We start from the raw sequence: 18,902 nt of genomic DNA, 5'->3' as shown, positions 1-18,902 counted from the left end.
ATTCTTGAAATTTAAGTTTAGGTGTTACTATTCATTCCATTAGTCAATAAAAATGTTGACTTTTACATAGACAATAGGTACATTGGTTTTAATGCTCCCAACATACCACATTTTGCATTCTAAAATTGTTGGTATTGGTTTCCAATACCAATTCTAAACTTAATGTTAATTATTCAAAATTTTCAGATTTCAAGCCTTGTATTTACTGTTCCATTAGTCTTTTTTGCAATGGGAATTTGGCAAAATTGTCAACATGAAAGTTGTTCCTTATTGTGTCTAGTTACATTTCTTTTTTTGAATCACTCCATTTGGAGTTTTGTAGCTCAAGTTATGGCCTAAATACCATGACTGGCCGGATTGCCAACTTCCCAGATTTTCTGGACTGACCAAATCTACAGTGTTTTGTGTAGCGACTGCAGGTCACCTTTTGAACATGTTATGGTTAAATTTTAGGTTAGGTTTCTTCATGAAAGTTGTAGGTATATGTTTCAGCTATTTGTTGGTTAAATTTCAAGTCAATTGGACTTTTCTACACTGAGTTATGACCAAATGAATAAACACTGTTCATTTGGTCATTTTGCCCAGGCAGAATGCAGGTCACCTGGATTAGGGCAATCTTTAGGTCAACTTAGTTTGATTTTCTGGGCATAGTTTCCTCTCTAAAGTTGTGCCATTATGTGTCTAGTTTCATGTCCAATTGGCCTTGCACCAATTGAACTTCTACAACTCCAGTTATTACTACCCAAACCTGCTGGACTCATGGTTAGTTCTGCAGGTTAGCCAAGGCAACAAAACTAACTTCAATTTCCACTGCACAAATCACTTCATTTCTCATTCACACATAACCAAATGATCACTAATTGACCATTAAAACTTACTTTCACCATTGCATGATCAAAGTCACAATTTCATGCTTAAACCCTAACCCTACTATCTCCAAGCATGCATACACTTACCTTCCATTATCCTAGGCAATATATTGGTGTTAAAGGCAGCACAATATCATTTTAATTCTAAGAATTCTTCAAAACCCTACCAAAGTTTAAGGCTACCGAAATTTTAAGCAAGACATACACATGATGTTTACTCAATTTTCATGCAAATTTGCATTAAATACCACTCCTTCAACATGAATTGAAAGAGATAAAACAAGTTTGGTCACTAACCTCTAAGGGAGTGAATTTCAATCTTGCAAGAACTCTTGCTTTCTCTTTCTTTTTGCTCCCAAAAGCTTCACTAGGATGAAAGAGCAAGATTTTGTGTTGGGTACTTAAGCTTTAATGGGTGAAAAACCAAAGAAATCAAGCTTTGGTAAGCTTGATAATGGTGGACAATGGAAGAGAGGGTTTGGTTTGGAGAAGATGAAAGGAGCTTTTGATTTTTTTTTTCTTTCCTTTTTCTGCCCATTAAGTCTTTTTAAATAAATTTGTGCCATGTGTCAACATTTGATTAGGTGGGAGGAATATAATGACATCATTATGATGTCATAAGTCCAATTTCTCTCATTTTCCATCCTTTTCTTGCCTATTTAATTCCAATTAAATTTTTAACTATATTTATTCACATTTTATGTCATATAAATTATTTATTTAACTGGACAAGTTGGCCAAAAATTATCTCTGAAGGCGAAATGACCAAAATGCCCTCTGTTTAGCTTAACAGACCAAAATTATCTGTACCGATTGAAAAAATTTTTCTAAGCATTTTCTTGGCATTCTAATGCCATAGAAACCTCAATGACTCTTCTCTGGAGTCCCAAAAATTATTTCATGAAGTTTTCCCCAGGTCTAGGGTTACTAGCGGCCTTCACCGTCACTTCCCCTTCAGGTTACTCATCACTGAGGTTTTGGCTCGTTTAACCTTAGTGTATTTTGTTCCTAAAAATTTTTCTTGATTTTTATGAGCATTATTTGGTTTATTTATAACTCCTCACTCTAGTCTATTTATAATTTCAAACATTCTAACTGCCCGGATCGACATTAGTCGCCTGAACAGTAGACTGTATGGACTAGCTAAAGTGAGGATGTTACAATATTAATTAATTATTTTAATAGGCCATGTGGCAATTTTTAAGAAGTCAAATGGCTTATTTACAAAAAATTACCATATGATTTCACTTATTTACACTTCAGGATTTGTGGTTTACCATGTGAAAAGTGATACCCTAAAATTTTGCACCATTAGCAAATACGATTTTTCATTTTCTCTTCGTTAAAAGCTGCTGTTGTGGAACATAAAGTAGCATAGAAGAGAAATTTGCTGACGTAGAATAAAAAAAGTAGAAATTACAAAAAAAGCATAGCTATGGTTTCGCTCATTTTCACTTCAGGGTAGATGCTTCATTTTGTGACAAAGTAGTACTCTAAAGTTTTGCACCATTAGCAAATCAAGTGAATTATTTAATTATTGGAAATAGCCAGAATCTGAGATCTTTCACTTTCAGAATGCTATGGAAAAGTTTATGCATGTTTTTTTTTGAAAAACTCAATTTTGCTAATTCCTGTGTTTTCTGATGGCCAAGTCTTTAGTCTAGAAGAATCTAACACAGTGTCCAGAAGTGCTAGGGAGATCAAGAGGTAGTTTAGCCATGAACTCCTCAAGGCAGTGTTGATAGAAGTCGTGCCCAAAGTGAAGAAATGTATCAATTACCTCATAGAAGGGAGGAATATGCGACTGGCCAACCAAGAGTACTGGTTCAATCTTGCCAGTCCAACAGCGAAACTGTTGCTCCTACCTAGATTCTCAGTAATACTAATTCAGTAACTCACTCGAATGTTTATGCCACATCAATGATCCTTAATAATAATTCTGAAAGTAAAAATGCAAACTTCAGGTTTAGAAATCTGTTAATAAAGATTCTGAAAATAAGGATTTTTATACAAAACTTCATATTAGCGTACTTTCACTTTCGGAATCATCACGCTAAAGTGAATAAAGTTTCTTTCTTGAATAAAAGATCTTGGTAGTATGTGAATATTTTTTTCTTTTTTATTATTAAAAATAATAAAAAATATTATTTTAATGTCACATCAATGAAAATTAATAGTGTCAGACAAAATTTTGTGTTTTGCTAACAAAACATTACCAGAAGATACCACTTTATCACAAAATAAACTTAGACCTTGAAGTGAAAAATGGGGAAATTACATGGTACTCTTTTTTTGCAACTTTTCCATTATTTCATATTCCACATCAGCAGTTTTCTTTTTCCCATCAGTAGTTTTCTCTTCCACATCAGCAACTTTCTTTTTCACGTTAATACCTTTTAATATAGAGAAGATGAAAAGTCATCATTTGTTAGTAGTACAAAATCTCAGGTATCATTTTTGTCCCAAAGTGAATTATAAACCCTGAAGTGAAAAATTACTAAAACCACATGGTACTCTTTTTTTTTTTTTGTAAATTTCCCTATTTATTTTATAAAATTATATTACGTTAAATCATTTTTATGGCCATCAAAGTTAAATTATATTTTTTATTTCTTCAATGACATTTAATCATTTTTCTTTAATTTTTTTTTATAATAATGTGACAAAATAATATCTTATATTTTTAGTGGCAACTAATATAACTTTGTGTCGCAAGGGATTTTGCGGTCGCCCGGACGATCACTCACCGAAGTGGGAAGGAGTGAGGAGTCGCCACCTTAGTTTTGAGGGAAACTAAAAAAACCATTTGAGGAGATAAATTAATATGAAACCACTTCAAGACAGAGATTCTAGGTTCGGGGTCCGTAAACGGGTGGGGAAGGTGTTAGGCACCCCACCTCGTCCCTTAATAAGGGTAAGTAGATTTAACTTTGCATTAGTTAGGAGGGCTTGAATGGACATGTTAATCCTTTTGTCGAAAGGAAATTTTAATTTTTCACTAAATTCGGATCACCCAGATACATAAGTAAATGAGACAACCTTAGTGAATTAACATCGCATATCATTTTTGGTTTTGGATTATTTTGTGTACAGGTTAAGATTTGGTGTGAGAATCGGATAAGAACTCTCCTCCGATCTCTTTTAAGTTATTTATTAAAATTTTGAGTGGAGACCGGATAAGAACCCTCCTCCGATCTCTTTTAAATATTTATTAAAATTTTGAGTGGAGACCGGATAAGAACCCTCCTCCGATCTCTTTTAAATATTTATTAAAATTTTGAGTGGAGACCGGATAAGAACCCTCCTCCGATCTCTTTTAAATATTTATTAAAATTTTGAGTGGAGACCGGATAAGAACCCTCCTCCGATCTCTTTTAAATATTTATTAAAATTTTGAGTGGAGACCGGATAAGAACCCTCCTCCGATCTCTTTTAACGTTTATTAAAATTTTGAGTTGAGACCGGATAAGAACTCTCCTCCGATCTCTATTTTATAGTTATTAAAATTTTGAGTTGAGACCGGATAAGAACTCTCCTCCGATCTCTTTTAGATTAACAGGAGCCTGAAAGGGACTTTTCCAATCTCCCGAATTTTAATTTCAGCTACATGTTACAAGAGCCTAAAGCTAAGGATTCTGGCATTTAAAGATACTGGGGATAAGGCTTCTTGATACCTTGTGATTAAACAGAGGATACTGGACTTGATTTACCGACCTTCTATGTAGTCATCTCATTAATACCTATTAATGTCCGATCTATTCTGCTTCGTTTATTTTGGTTTTATTCCACTTCATGGCATCTTGCCGAATTGCCGTTTAAGTCAGCCTAATAGTTTGGCTATTTTCCTGACGTGTTATTCAGGCTCTCTCTTTTAAAAGAGACCCTTAAGTTGCAGTTACCTACGTTCTACCCAACCACTCACACGCCACTAGGAGCTAGAAAACTTGCATTCAGAAATGATGAAGATTAGTAAAATGATGAACTAATCACTAAAGAGATAACTCGAGAGTAACATTCTTTGGGGTCCTTTTGCACAAAATGAACTTGGAGAAAATCGCATACGTAAGAAGAACAAAGAAAGTGCGAAAAGTAAACGTAAACACTTAATAAAACAGCAATATGAGCTCTTACCTGTAAGGAGCCAAATCTATTGAAATAACTATGGGGTGGTAAATAGTGATAAGACAGCGGACTGATTAGCCTGAGGGCTGATGTTCGTCGTGAACTGAAGAGTGTTTAGCTAAAATGCAATCAGATTAAGATAAAAACCGAGTGGAATGAAGTTGAGCTTGGACAACGGGAATGAAAACAGAGATGATAAAGGGCTGAAAGTGAGAGTATGACCAGATACTGAACAAACTGAAAATGTAAGGTTTCAGTATTCAGAATCCTTTTCAAGAAAACACTTTAGAAAACTAGTTTCAAAAGTCTTTCCAATCAACACGTCTAAGTAGCAGAGTAACAAACTGAATGAAGTTTCAGAGTTCTTCCGCTATAATAACTGCCTCTCTTTTTGCCCGTCCTTTGAACAGTTTCTCATGCAGGTATTTATAGGAATCGGGTGCTCCCCATGAAGGGTCAGGATTTATTTTGAGGGAGATGGAGGGTCAAGATTTCGAAGGACATGATCAGATGTTCAGGAATTAAAGAGAATCAAAATGGATGGCTGAGATCACTCTTCAGAATATTTGTCCTTTTTTTCTTTCCATCTGACGGTCCCAAACCTTCTTGTCCGGAACGATCTGAGGGCTAAGAGCGAAAGACGCTGGTATTGTCGTCTTCTCTCTTGATCCAAGGGTTCCGAGTTTGTCCTTACCAGTGAGATCAACGATGGGGATTGGGATGTACAGGACTGTCATGACATACCCTGGCACCTGTTAGCATTGCGGGCGATTCTTAGGCGTGCGGTGGAGATCTCGTCTGCCACGCTTTAACTACCTCGGCTCTGATTCTGACGACGGTTATTTGGGATTTGTCTTATTCTTTTTGCCTTCTGATCCCTCCTACGCTCCTATTCCGATCTCTCATGCTGATCTCCCATCTTCCGATTTATTATTCCGATCTTTCCCTTTCTCAGGTCCGGTCTGGTCAAAGCATTAATTGCCCCTCGATTCGGCGTTAAGCCGTTTTACCTTCGACAATAAATGCTCATTTTCCCCCTATATATACCCCTGACGACAGAGACATTTCCTTCATCTGATTTCCTCTCTTCCTTCTTACTTCCTAGTTCTAGCTGCTCCGGCGGTCGTTCCGGCCATGATTGTGGTTTTTGATCTTTTTCCGATGGACTTCCTTATTTCTCGACTGAAAATTTACGACCCCGGTGATCGCATAACCTTGTCTGATGACGGTGAGAGGACTGGGTTAATTGACCGATCTGGATTGCGGACCTCGACCGTGCCGATCCCGAGTTGTTCAACTGGCATAATCGACAAATTGATTTTGGCCGAGCAAATTGCTGATGCTCTGCTGACCCTTGGCGGTTGCTTCCTCAATTTCATTCGGCTTCTCACCACATTGAGTGTTCCGACAGCGGTTTCCTCCCACATTGGGTGTTCCGATAGCGGATTAAGCTTCCGGTCGGCGACATCCTTGGGATCAGTTATAAACTTGGGCCTCTTTAGATAGGATGTTCCGCTGATCCTTAGATCGGCCTTTTGATGTAATGAGATCTCTAATGTATTACGATCCTTAGAGATCGCCCAAATGATGTAGTTAGACCTTTATTGTAATCCGATCCCTAGAGATCGCCCAAATGATGTAATCCGATCTTTTGGAAATAAAAATCTTGTTTCTCCAATTATTATCTTATTGATTATTTTCCGATCTTTGATATATTTGTCCGATCTGGTTCCTAACAAAACGACTCTTAACTAATCCTTTATTCAAAATATTCAACTTATTATGCCGATCTCCAATTAACCGATCTCGGAATGTTCGAGAGACGTGTCCGAACAGCTGGCGAATTACGTTAACCGATGCACTGCCTGGAACCTCGTGAGCATTAAATGCTCGGACTAGTATAAATAGGGGTGAGGGGCTAGCCAGTTGTTCTCTCATTCCATTTTCAGTCTCTTGCTCACAACTTCGAAGTTCTCTCATTTTCTCAAGTTCTTCCGACGCCGATCAGACTCCGGTAAGGGCTTTGATCTTCTTTTTAGTTTAAGTTCTTTATTTCCTTTGAAAATGAGCGGTGCCGAAGGTCAGAGAGCGGCGAGCCCTCCTTCCATTCAGTTCTCATGGTCGTCCGATGAAGAAGAGGTAGTCGGGCCAAGCGTTCAACAAGAACCTCCCAGGGTCTCTGTTCCAGCTCGGGGGCGGATCGCGCCATCAAGGCATGCACCTTCTTCAGGGAGAGAAACTCTCCCTATGGACGAGCTGCCATCGATCTTGCGAGAGTTCGATCTGCAATCGTTTGGCCAGGAGTACAATATTCGTCCTGATTCGTATGAACTTATCCGATGTCACGGCTATCACCGAGCCGATTACTTCTTTGAAGAGAATGACAGGGTTATGGTATACGAGGAACAGTTAAAGGCCAGTCTTCGATTCCCTCTAGATGACTTCTACAAGGAGGTCCTAAAACTTCACCGAGTGTGCATTGCTCAAGTTCACCCTAACTCGTGGAGGATCTTAGTAGCCTTCCGAGGCCTGTGCCGAGCTAAGGGAATCGGTCCTACGGCTAAGGTGTTCGCCGAACTGCACAGGCTGACTCGCCGAAAGGACGACGAGCACTGGTTCTTTCAGGCGAAGCCTCATTGCGGGCTCTTCACCGATCTGCCCTCCTCCCTTAAGAATTGGAAGAACCGTTTCTTCATTCTGAGGAGCAAAGATCCGAGCTGCTTTGAGGACTTCCCCCGTAGCTGGTGGCACCAGGGGCCCTTGCTTCCGAAGCGCATTACCCTGAACCAGGAGGAAAGCTTAATAGTGATGGATCTGAAGAGTCAGGCCGCCACTCAAAAGTATTCCTGTTTGGATGCGGTGACTGCCGAGCTGCACCATTGGACCATTCAGCTGATCACCGGCCAAGATCGCGAACTTCCGCTCTCTAACCTCGGCATTGGTATTTTCTATATCTCAGATCTCAGGACCTTAGCGATCTCACTGACCTCTTCTTTGTGCAGGTATGGCGGGTGGTGAGGGTTCCAGGAAGCGGAAGAAAGACAAAGAGATTTCCCGGAGAATAAAGGAGATGAAGCGTTCGGAAATGCTTCGAACACCCGGTCATGAACCTGGGGAAGTACAAGGGGATCCGCCTCAACCTTCGGGTCCGCCGACCGCAGAAGCTGTCCGATCTCCTCCTAGATCGGAAGAGCAGCCTCCACCTCCTCCAATTGCTCCAAGCACAGAAAGGGGTCCTTCTCAATCTTCTGCTAGGGCCTCTTCTCGTGGCGCTCAAATACTGATCGATTCCCTGAAGAATAATCGGACTGTTCGGGAGAACCCCGATTTTGTCAAAGTCTTGGGGTCTTCCATCTTCCTTCGGGAGGATTGGGACAGGCTATCCCCGAACAGCCTTGATGATATCTTGACTCGATCCATGAGCCTGAACGTGGAGTGTCTGGTGAATCAGACCATGGTTCGGGAAAAGGCTCAGCGTCTGGGTAAGGAGATCGAGAAGAAGAATCAGGAAGTGGCTTCCCTCCGATCCCAACTCTCATCCGCTCAGGATTATATATCTCAAGTTGAGGGGCGGGCGAAGTTCTATGAAGACAAGCTGGCCGAACAGTCTCATGTCCTGGCTGAAAGGAATCGTGCTCTCGGAGAAGTCCAGGCGCTTCAGGCCAACGAAGCTGCTCAGGTCGCTCAACTCATCGAGGAGCTTAAGGAGAAAGACGAGGAGCTTAAGGAGAAAGACGAAGAGATGGTGACGGGAATAGCCGGAGCCTATGTGAATGCTCACAAGGACCTCTTGGCCGAACTCCAGAAGCGTTACCCAGAGGAGGACTTCTCTTGGATGGCCGACCTGGCTCCTGGGGGCGATGGTGAAGATAGTGAGGAGGAGGGAGGGGATGAGCAAAATGTAGATCAGGCTGGGGGTGATCCCCCAGCCGAATAACTTGTACAAATTCTGAAATGAAATGAAATGGAATGACTCTTTTGTTTGATGAATGATTGTGATCGGAAAATCTCTAAACCCTTGTTTGTCTGAGTATATGGAAACAACTGAAAGTGATTATTAATCTAAGTGTGAGAGATCGGAAAACACAATAAGCATGAGATCGGTAAGGAACCCACGCTAAACGGGACTTGATTAAAATTGGAAATTCGACTTGAACATTAAGATCGAGATCATCATTAAACCGGATTGGAACCTTAACTAAACTTTTAAAAGGGAGATCGACAGTAAAACTGGTGACATAAAGATCTAGTGTTGGTTCAATTTCGTTTGTCAGGAGAGCTCGGGAATGTAATAGACTAGTCAGGAGGTTTGACAATTGGTCTGAGAGATCGGTGAGGCTTTAAATGACATGGGGACTTAGTATTGATTCGATTCCTTTTTGAGGAGAGTTCGGAAATATGGTTATCTAGCAAAGAAAGATAAAGAGAGATCGGAAATGTCATTGGCTGGCACAGGGAAACCTAGTGCTGGGGATCGGTTTCAAAGTTTTATCGATTTTAGGGATCGGCCAAAATATGGTGTCGACACTTTGCATTTGACAAGGCTACAAAGATGTATACTATTTCGAAATAAGTTGATAAGTTGATTAATAGATTATTTTTTTTATTTTTAAATTATATTAAGTCATATCTTTTAATTTTCATTTCTTAAATGATTGTTAATTATTTTATTCTATATAATTTTTTATAAGAATGTAACAATATTGTATATTTAACTAATACAATTTTATATTTGACAAATAATATGAAGATATATACCATTTTATTTTAAATTTTGAATAAGTTGGTTAATAGGTTATTGTTATTTTTTTAATTATACTAATTAACTATTTTAATATGCCATGTGACAATTTTTTAAGAAGGCAAGTGGCTTATTTTTGTAAAGCATTTTCTATGCCTTAGCTTTTTCATATATTAATATATTTAAAATTATGATTTTATAATATAATTTTAAATTATTTTATTCACATGAGATATATAATTTTAAATTTTTATAAAGAAATGTAATATTAACAAATTTAAGAAACATTAAATAACAAATTTATAAAAATTAACAAATAAATAAAAATTAATTAAATTTGTCAGTTTTTATTTTTATTTAATTATATCTTTTTAAAGTAAATTATTAATCCCTCAAAAATTAGTTCCATAAAAAAGATTCAAGTGACATTAATAAAAATCTATTTATCTATCTTATACAGTTAATTTATAACCTTTGATGAATAGATTAAGGAGTTGCAAAAAAAAAAAAAAAAAAAATCCATTATAAAATATATCCATATTATGAGATGTATGGGTATTAAAGAAAAATAATATTATCTACCCAACTTTTTATTTACAAAAAAAAAAGTAATATTATTGCTATTTTTTATAAACTTAAAAACAATAAATATAATAAAATTTTAAATAAATTTAATTACGGAGGCGTTGAGATTTGACAATCAATTATTAAAGAAAATAATCACATAATAAAAAAATGAAAATAACAATAAAAATAATAAAGATATTAAAAGAAAAATAAAAAGAGAATCAAATAAAAAAAATTAATTAAATAGTTAGTATAAAAGATAATAATTACTATAATTATAAAATAAAATAATCTTTATATGATAAATGCCATGTGGTAATCCAATGATAATAAATTTAAGAAACATTAAATAAGAAATTTATAAAAATTTAACAATTAAATGAAATTAAATATATCAAATATTTTCGTAAATAAATATTTTCATCAATTATAATAATTTATAAATTCTAAAATCTTAATTTCAATTTTATTTAATTATCTCATTTTAAATTATCAATTCCTCTATAGTTAGTTCATTAAAAAATGATTCAACTGGCATTAGTAAAAATCTATGCATTAATCTTATAAAATTAATATATAACATTCTATGAACATATTAAGTGGTTGCCAAAAAAAATGATTACGCATATTATGAGATATTTGAGTATTAAAGGAAACCGGCAATAGGACTTGGGTTAGCATAGGCCCCGAAACCCGTAATAAGTCTAACCATTTTTAATCCATTCATAGAGCCAAAAATAGTAGTCCAGATTCAAGAGAATAAACGAATAAAGTCTAGTTATAAATTGAATTATCCAACGGGGAGTACTAACTCACCCGATCTATAACACATAATATCAATATCCTGGGGAGCTCAGCTTACCCTCATAATCATCAATACATATACATAAAATTGGGAGCTCAGCTCACTCCATCCACAGTGATAAGATTCCAAACATCCAAGCAATCACATATAACTGGGATTACAATTCCAGAAAAATTAAGTTATTACAACCCCAAATGAAAATAATATGCTACTGATACATGCGGAGTTCTAGAATTGAACAAAAGATAATAAGAGTAAAACTAAATTTTTCTGGTTAACCCTCCGAGAAAGAAAGCAAGTTATATTCAATGAGTCCACCTGTCACCTGAGGAAAAATAGCTGAACAAGGGTGAGCGTTCGACTCACAGAGTAAGATATTGATTTTAAATATAATTTATATAACTATCTAAACATAATGCATTCCTATGTATGAAATACAACATACACACATAGTTTCAAATAATTCAGACAATATTCACGTAAAAGATTATTTGAAGCACTCATACACCTGTGTGTCACATTAATATATATATATATATATATATATATATATATATATATATATATATATATATATATATATATATATATATATATGGGAGCTGATCTTCTATGGAGCTCTTTTAATTCCAATACCTGTCAGCGAGGTCAACTCAAGTTGGACTTTCTTTTAATAATCCAAGTGTGGGGTCAGCAAGATCAACTCAAAGCCGTACTTGCCCCAACTTATCCATATATAAGGATCGGGTCCCAACGAGTCAAGCTCCAGCTGCTACTACCTATTCCATCCATATCCATATCCATACCATTCACACGCCAACACACACACAAAGCTTCAAATTACCTTAAGGCGACATCCACAAATAAGTTCAATAAAATGTGCAACAAAGGAGTGTGCCTAGCATTTAGTTAAATATATACATGCATATATGTGAATGCATGAGCAACATTTAATATAATTTAATAATATTGAAATTATAAATAAAATCAATATTTACTCACAGATTAATTGAAGATCATTGAAGCGATTAAGAAGAGGATGAAGGATGACTCGGATCACCTAAACAATTATATTCACACATTTATCAATATGAAAACAAAACAAGAGTTTAAAGAGTCAAAGACATTCTAATTTTATGCCGGAAATCTAGCAGAATTTCCTCTATACCTGAACCTAACTAATTTGCAAGGCAACTCAAACAACACTTCTTAATCTAATGACCTCAGACCCACAATATAACAACAACATACTGCCCCTTCTGGGCTTACCAAACTAGTCAAAACTCATATAACTACACAATTTAGCTATTAACCTTAAACTTGACATTTTACAAAAACTATCCAAACTAACCCCAAAAATTCTATAATCATGCCCTGCAGTCATTAGCAATGCTATTTTACTATTACAGAAGGAATTAAAATTTCTAGCTATTCACGAATATTTTATGAATTTTATTCTAAATGTAGCATTAGGCAAAAAGGGCAAATTAGAGTTTGGATTTATTTGCCCCAATTCTGACACTTGGAACGCATTCACGGTATTTGAAAATGGTGGACAGGACTGTAATATTGACTCACTTTTGAAGTAGGTCTGGCAACCCACCTGCCTAGCCCAAAAATGCAATCCCGATGGCCCATAGAATTTCTCCAAAATAAAAATATCTATGTAAAGCCCATAACACCAGGAGTTAGAATATAATTTTTATTTATTAAAACAAACTTATTTAAAATCCAAAAAATCATTGGCAAGCTCGTTGGACCCATCAGATTTTTTATGTCGAAAAAATTCTAGATTGGTGTTGTTGTGAGGCTCTCGACGTGTAGAGCATGCTGGTAGTCTCGGAATTTCTCTAGAGTTCACGGTTTGAAAGAAATATAGCCCAAAAGTTAAAATGGGCTAAAATTTTCCAGACTCGATTCGCACAAACCACTCAATGAAAATTGATAAAATTGGTGTCTATGGAAAGCTCTCGAGGAATAAAACATGATGGAGACTGGACTCGATCCGATTGGTAGCCGAATTTACCGAAATCGGCAAGGGAAGTTGGATCAGCGCATTGAAGGGAGGGAGGTCTTTGGGTGAGTTTTCTAGTCAGCTGGAGGGGCGGCGACAGCAGGGTAGGTTGGTTGGAGGGGCGCCGATGAGGGAGGAAGGAGGGGGGAGGGTCGACCGATTGTGGGGAAGGGAGGAGAGAAAGAAAATAAAGAGAGAAGGAGGAGAGGTGGTGCGCACAGGGAGGAAAAAGAAGACAGAAAAGGGGTTGGTCTAATTCAGTCAGTTTGATTCAAGACACATGAAATTTGATTTTTACTCTGCCCTGCGACCCAAAACGAGACAAAAAAATTTCAAAAAAATTACAGAAAAGTCAGAAAAACTTATGGAGTGTAAATATATTTTTAAATTTACCATGTGATCTTTAAATTAATTTTTAAAAATCATTAAAATTTATTATCTCGAAAAATAAAAATCTGATTTTGAAAACTCATAAAATTCAAATTAAATACCATAATATTTAATACATTAAAATATCATAATTTACACATAAAATAATGATTTAAAAATTTAAGATGTTATATATATATATATATATATATATATATATATATATATATATATATATATATATATATATAATAATAATAATAATAAATAGATATTTGAGTATTACAGAAAAGCAATATTATTACTAATTTTGATAAACTAAGCAAATAATATAATAAATTTTTAAATAAATTTAATTATGGAGGCTTTGAAATGTGACAATCAATTGTCAAAGAAAATAATCATTTAATCACAGAAATTGAGATAACAATAAAAATAATAATACTTAAAAGGAAAATAGAAAGAAAATTAAATACTTAACATAAAAAATATTTATAAGACAAGTGTCAACACTAATAAAAAATTTATCACATGGCAGTACTAAGAAAAGTCCTCCCAACATCTATCTATTTATCTATCTATCCAAAGTAGGCTAAGCTTTACTTGAAGTTGCCATGTGGTAAGTTTTCTCTTGAAACTGTCACGTGGCGCAAAGAGAGTTTGGCATATTTATTATTAATTATTATTATTTTAATTTTATTATATTAATAATTTATTTTTCTTTAATAAAAATTGTTTTGTTTTTGTTATAATATTGATTATCAATATTATTATAATAAATTAGTAAAATATGATAATACTTAATTAATACCCGTATCGTGCTCGTAATTCATACATAATTAAAGACCTCTTCTTATTTTTGTTCAATATTTGTCATGTATGAGATTTGGAGAGTATAAAATAATGTCATCTATAAGATTAAATCGTAAATGATCAATCAAATAGTATTTATTAAGTAAATTAAATAATTTTAATAGTTTCTATTTAAAAATTGACTAAATATTAATTATATTTAATATTAAATTATAACTTACATAAAAAATATGTATTTATACATTATATTTATCAGTAAATTATGTTATATTATGGCATTTTTTCTCACAAAATAATTTCAATCAATAACAAAAGATAACTTAAAAAAAAAAAATAAATTGCTCAAAGAAAATTTGTTTAAAACTTTTTTCCCAACTTTTCAAAATTTTAAAAGACAAATTTTGCCAAAAGAAAATTCCAAGAAAAAAACTTTTCAAAAAATATTTTAAAGAAACAATATTTCTAAAAAGACTTATAAAAATATAATATTTTGAAAAATCTCCTAAAAATCACTTTCAACAATAATATTTAAAAAAAAAAAGGAAATTTCTTAAAGAAAATATTTAAATAGTAATTCTGAAACATCATATTAAGACCGATTGGTCTGACCAGCTGAATTAGTAAAATTTAATTATTTTTGCAAATAAAGTAATTTTATTATACTTTCAAAAATGTAAAAATAGAAACTACCATTAATTTATATATAAAAAAGAATTAAATAAGTTATTTTTAATTAATTACACCAAAAATTAATAAAAAAATGTAATACTAAAACAGGTAAAAAATTATTTAAATTTAATTATTAAGATAAAATTTTAAATGAAAATTATTTTAATAATAATAATAATAATTTGTCTTTATTTATATGGATAAATTAATTAAGAAATAAATTTTAGACTATAATTAACAAATTAAATTAAAAAATAAAAACTATATATTACTATTATGCATAGCACGGATATTCTCCTAGTTATATATATATAGAGAGAGATTAGATTAGTGGACTTTGGACGTTTTGATGAGTAATCATTTCTTTATTATCCATATTATTTTTAATAAATTTTAAAAATTTTATACTTATCATTATTTAAATATTAAAACAATATCCTTTTATATAATAAGGGTATTTAGGTAATATCATACGTAACCTTAGCTTTTCATAATTTCCATCTAAGCAATATAATGCTATTAAATCATCATTTTCCACAACCTTCTCCCAAACAAAATGAGATTAAAAAACTCAAATTTACCTCCCATTACTTTATTTTACTAAAATAACCTTAACTTAACTCCATGCGCCTGTAAAGTGTAATTAAAAATAATATTTAAAATACTTTTAAAAATAACCTTTACTAAAATACTTTTAAAAATAATATTTAAAAAGTAAAGTGTAATTAAAATTAAAATTTTAAAAATCACAATATAATCGAATTTTAAATATAATAAACTAAAGTTTAGTGAAAATTTTATAATTTTACAATAAAAATTTTAAAATTAATCTATTAATAAACTTGAAAGATTAAAAATGTTAATTTCAAAAAGATAGTAACTAAAATATATTATAAAATAAATGTAAGGTTTTTGTAATTAATCTTAAAGAGTATTAATATTAAACAAAATTTTTTCAATATAAATAAATTACATAAAATTTAATGAAATTCACTAACAAATTTACGCACAACATATTTAGTTAGAAAAATCATTTTAAAATTGCAGATTATTAATTCTATGAAATTTTTTATATTTCATTTCCATAGGATTATAAAGCTATTACATTTATGTCAAGTGATAATTTTTAATTCTTTTCTTTTAGTATCGTCAAATAAAATTTCAAAAATATCATATTTATGTCAAGTGATAACTTTTTATTAAATTTATTAATTTTTTTGATATTTTTTAAACAGTTATAATATATAATTATTATAGAATTTAATTTTCTATACACAATTCTTAATTAATTTGATATTCCAAATTTAAATAATAAAAAAGTATTAATCACTAAATATAATTATTATCTATTATCATATTCCTTAATTTTTAATTTAAAAACATTAATTGCAGTAAAATCAAGATAAAGAAAATCAAAATATTGAAATATTTTTAAATATATTTATTATTATTATAATTATTATTGCTACAAACAAAGAGTAACTTATGACTATTAAATAAAATTTATGGTCATTAAATAAAATTATGGCCATTAAGGCCATTGATTTTGGAGTTATCGTCAACTTATTTGGCTAATGTTTACGGCTAATATTTTGGAATTTTAATATTTTAAATAGTAACATTAAAATTATCTCAATTAAAGAATAACAATTCTTTTAATTAATAATGATTTAATTAATTCTTATATAAATTTTTCTATGTTTGCCTATAAATAGCTAATACCTTCTGTCATTAGGCACATATCAAGCATTCTTCTTTGCACTAAGTGTTTTCTCCTGATCTAATTATTCTTAAATTTTCTTTTGATTTACTTTATTATTTTTGTTGCTTCTTTCAAGGGTTATTAGTTTCTATTTACAAATCTTATTTATATATTTATGTTATTTTTGTCTATCTATCTATATATATAAAGTATATAGAGTTGTTCTTGATGATACCATGTATATAAATTTTCTTTTACATTTGCCATGTGGTACTTAGAGAGATTGTCATACTTTATAACTAGCAGAATCTCTGCACGGTAATGTACACACACATGTATATATAATTTTTTTTAATAATGATAAATTTTTATTATTAAATTAATTTTTATTCAAAATTTTCTCTTAAGTAATTTAGTTTAAAAAGTTTTCTCTTCTGTTTTAATAAAATTTTCAATTTAATTTATGGTGTAACTAATTAAAATATCTTATTTAGTTTTTTTTTATAATAATTTAAACTTTATTAATCTTACCAAGCAAATAAATTAGGTCACATCAAATTACTTACTAGTTCATAATATTTTAAATTTAGATTGTTTTAAAATTTGATTCGTTAGTCTAATTGATATTTGAAATTTACTGTTATTTATGTTTATAATTACTTCTTAAATATTTTGTTTAATTAAACAAATTTCATTAAAATAGTGATTTTTAGGAGATTTTGGAGTATTGCCTTTTGTAGGTTTTTTTAAATATTATTCCAAAGAAGAATATCTCAGAAAAGTTTTTTCATTTTGTTTTTTATGTTTTTCAGGCAAAACTATTTTCTTCGAAAACAAAAAGAAAAAGATGGATAAAAATTTGTAATCAAATTTTCTTTGAATTAATATTTTTCTAATGGCTATTTTTAGAATTACATGTACATTTTATGTTTTAATTGCTAGGAATTGACTAAAAAAATAAAGCGGTAAAATAATTAATTATTAAATAGTATCAATCTATTGATAATTATCACTTTATATATATATATATATATATATATATATATATATATATATATATATATATATATATATATATATCTTAACTTTTTCATTTAAAAATTTAGGAAAGATTAAATAAAAAATGAATATAAATTTTATAATTAAAAACGTTAATTAAATATATCTAGCATTTTGAGTCATTTGATCATGAAAATTGAGGTAATAATGAAAATAATAGAATTATTTAAAAGGAAAATAAAAAAGTCAATTAAATAAAATTAAAATTAAATACTTAGCATAAAAGATAATAATTTTCATAATCAGCAAACTTGCTTGTTTTATTTAATTAAAATTACAATTTCGCATAAATATGATAATTTTAAAATTTTATGTGGCAGTACAAGAGAAAAACTCTTTGTTTTGTATATATAAATAGATTATAGAATTTACTGTCTTTTATGTTAAGTATTTAATTTTATTTTTATTTAATTTGTTTTTTTATTTTTCTTTTAAATATTTTTATTATTATCATTATTATCTTAATTTTCATTGTTAAATAATTAAAAATATTAGATATATTTAATTAATTTTTTAATTATAAAATTTATATCAATTTCTTATTTAATCTTTCCTAAAATTTTAAATTAAAAAATTTAAAAAGGATATATATATATACATCTTAAAATTAATAGAATAATTTAAAATTATATTATAAAAGTAATATTCAATTGGATAATTATTAATAGATTGATATTATTGGATAATTAATATTTAATTATTTTACCCCTTTATTTTTTTTATTCAATTCTTACTGATTAAAACATAAAAATGCACATGTAATTCTAAAAATAGCCATCATGAAAAAAAAATAACTTTTAAAGAAAAAAATATTAATTCAAAGAAAATTTTATTATGAAGTTTTATCCATCTTTTTTCATTTTTTAAGAAAACAGTTTTGCCGAAAAAAGATAAAACAAAAAAAAAAACTTTTCTTACAAATACTTCCATGAAATAATATTTTAAAAAACTTACAAAATACAATATTTTAAAAATCTCCTAAAAATCACTATTTTAATATATTTTTTAAAAAAATCCAAAATGAAATTTTTTTAATTAAGCAAAATATTTAAGTAGTATATAAACATAAATATTATTAAATTCAAAATATCAATTAGACCGGCGAATCAAATTTCATATATAGCAGTTTAGATTTAAAATATTATCAAACTAGAAAGTAATTTGAAGTGATC

The sequence above is a fragment of the Hevea brasiliensis genome, chromosome 17 (genome assembly GCF_030052815.1).
Source record: "Hevea brasiliensis isolate MT/VB/25A 57/8 chromosome 17, ASM3005281v1, whole genome shotgun sequence".
Classification (NCBI taxonomy): domain Eukaryota; kingdom Viridiplantae; phylum Streptophyta; class Magnoliopsida; order Malpighiales; family Euphorbiaceae; genus Hevea; species Hevea brasiliensis.
The sequence above is the reverse complement of the archived record's forward strand: the minus strand, read 5'-3'. Positions refer to the sequence as shown.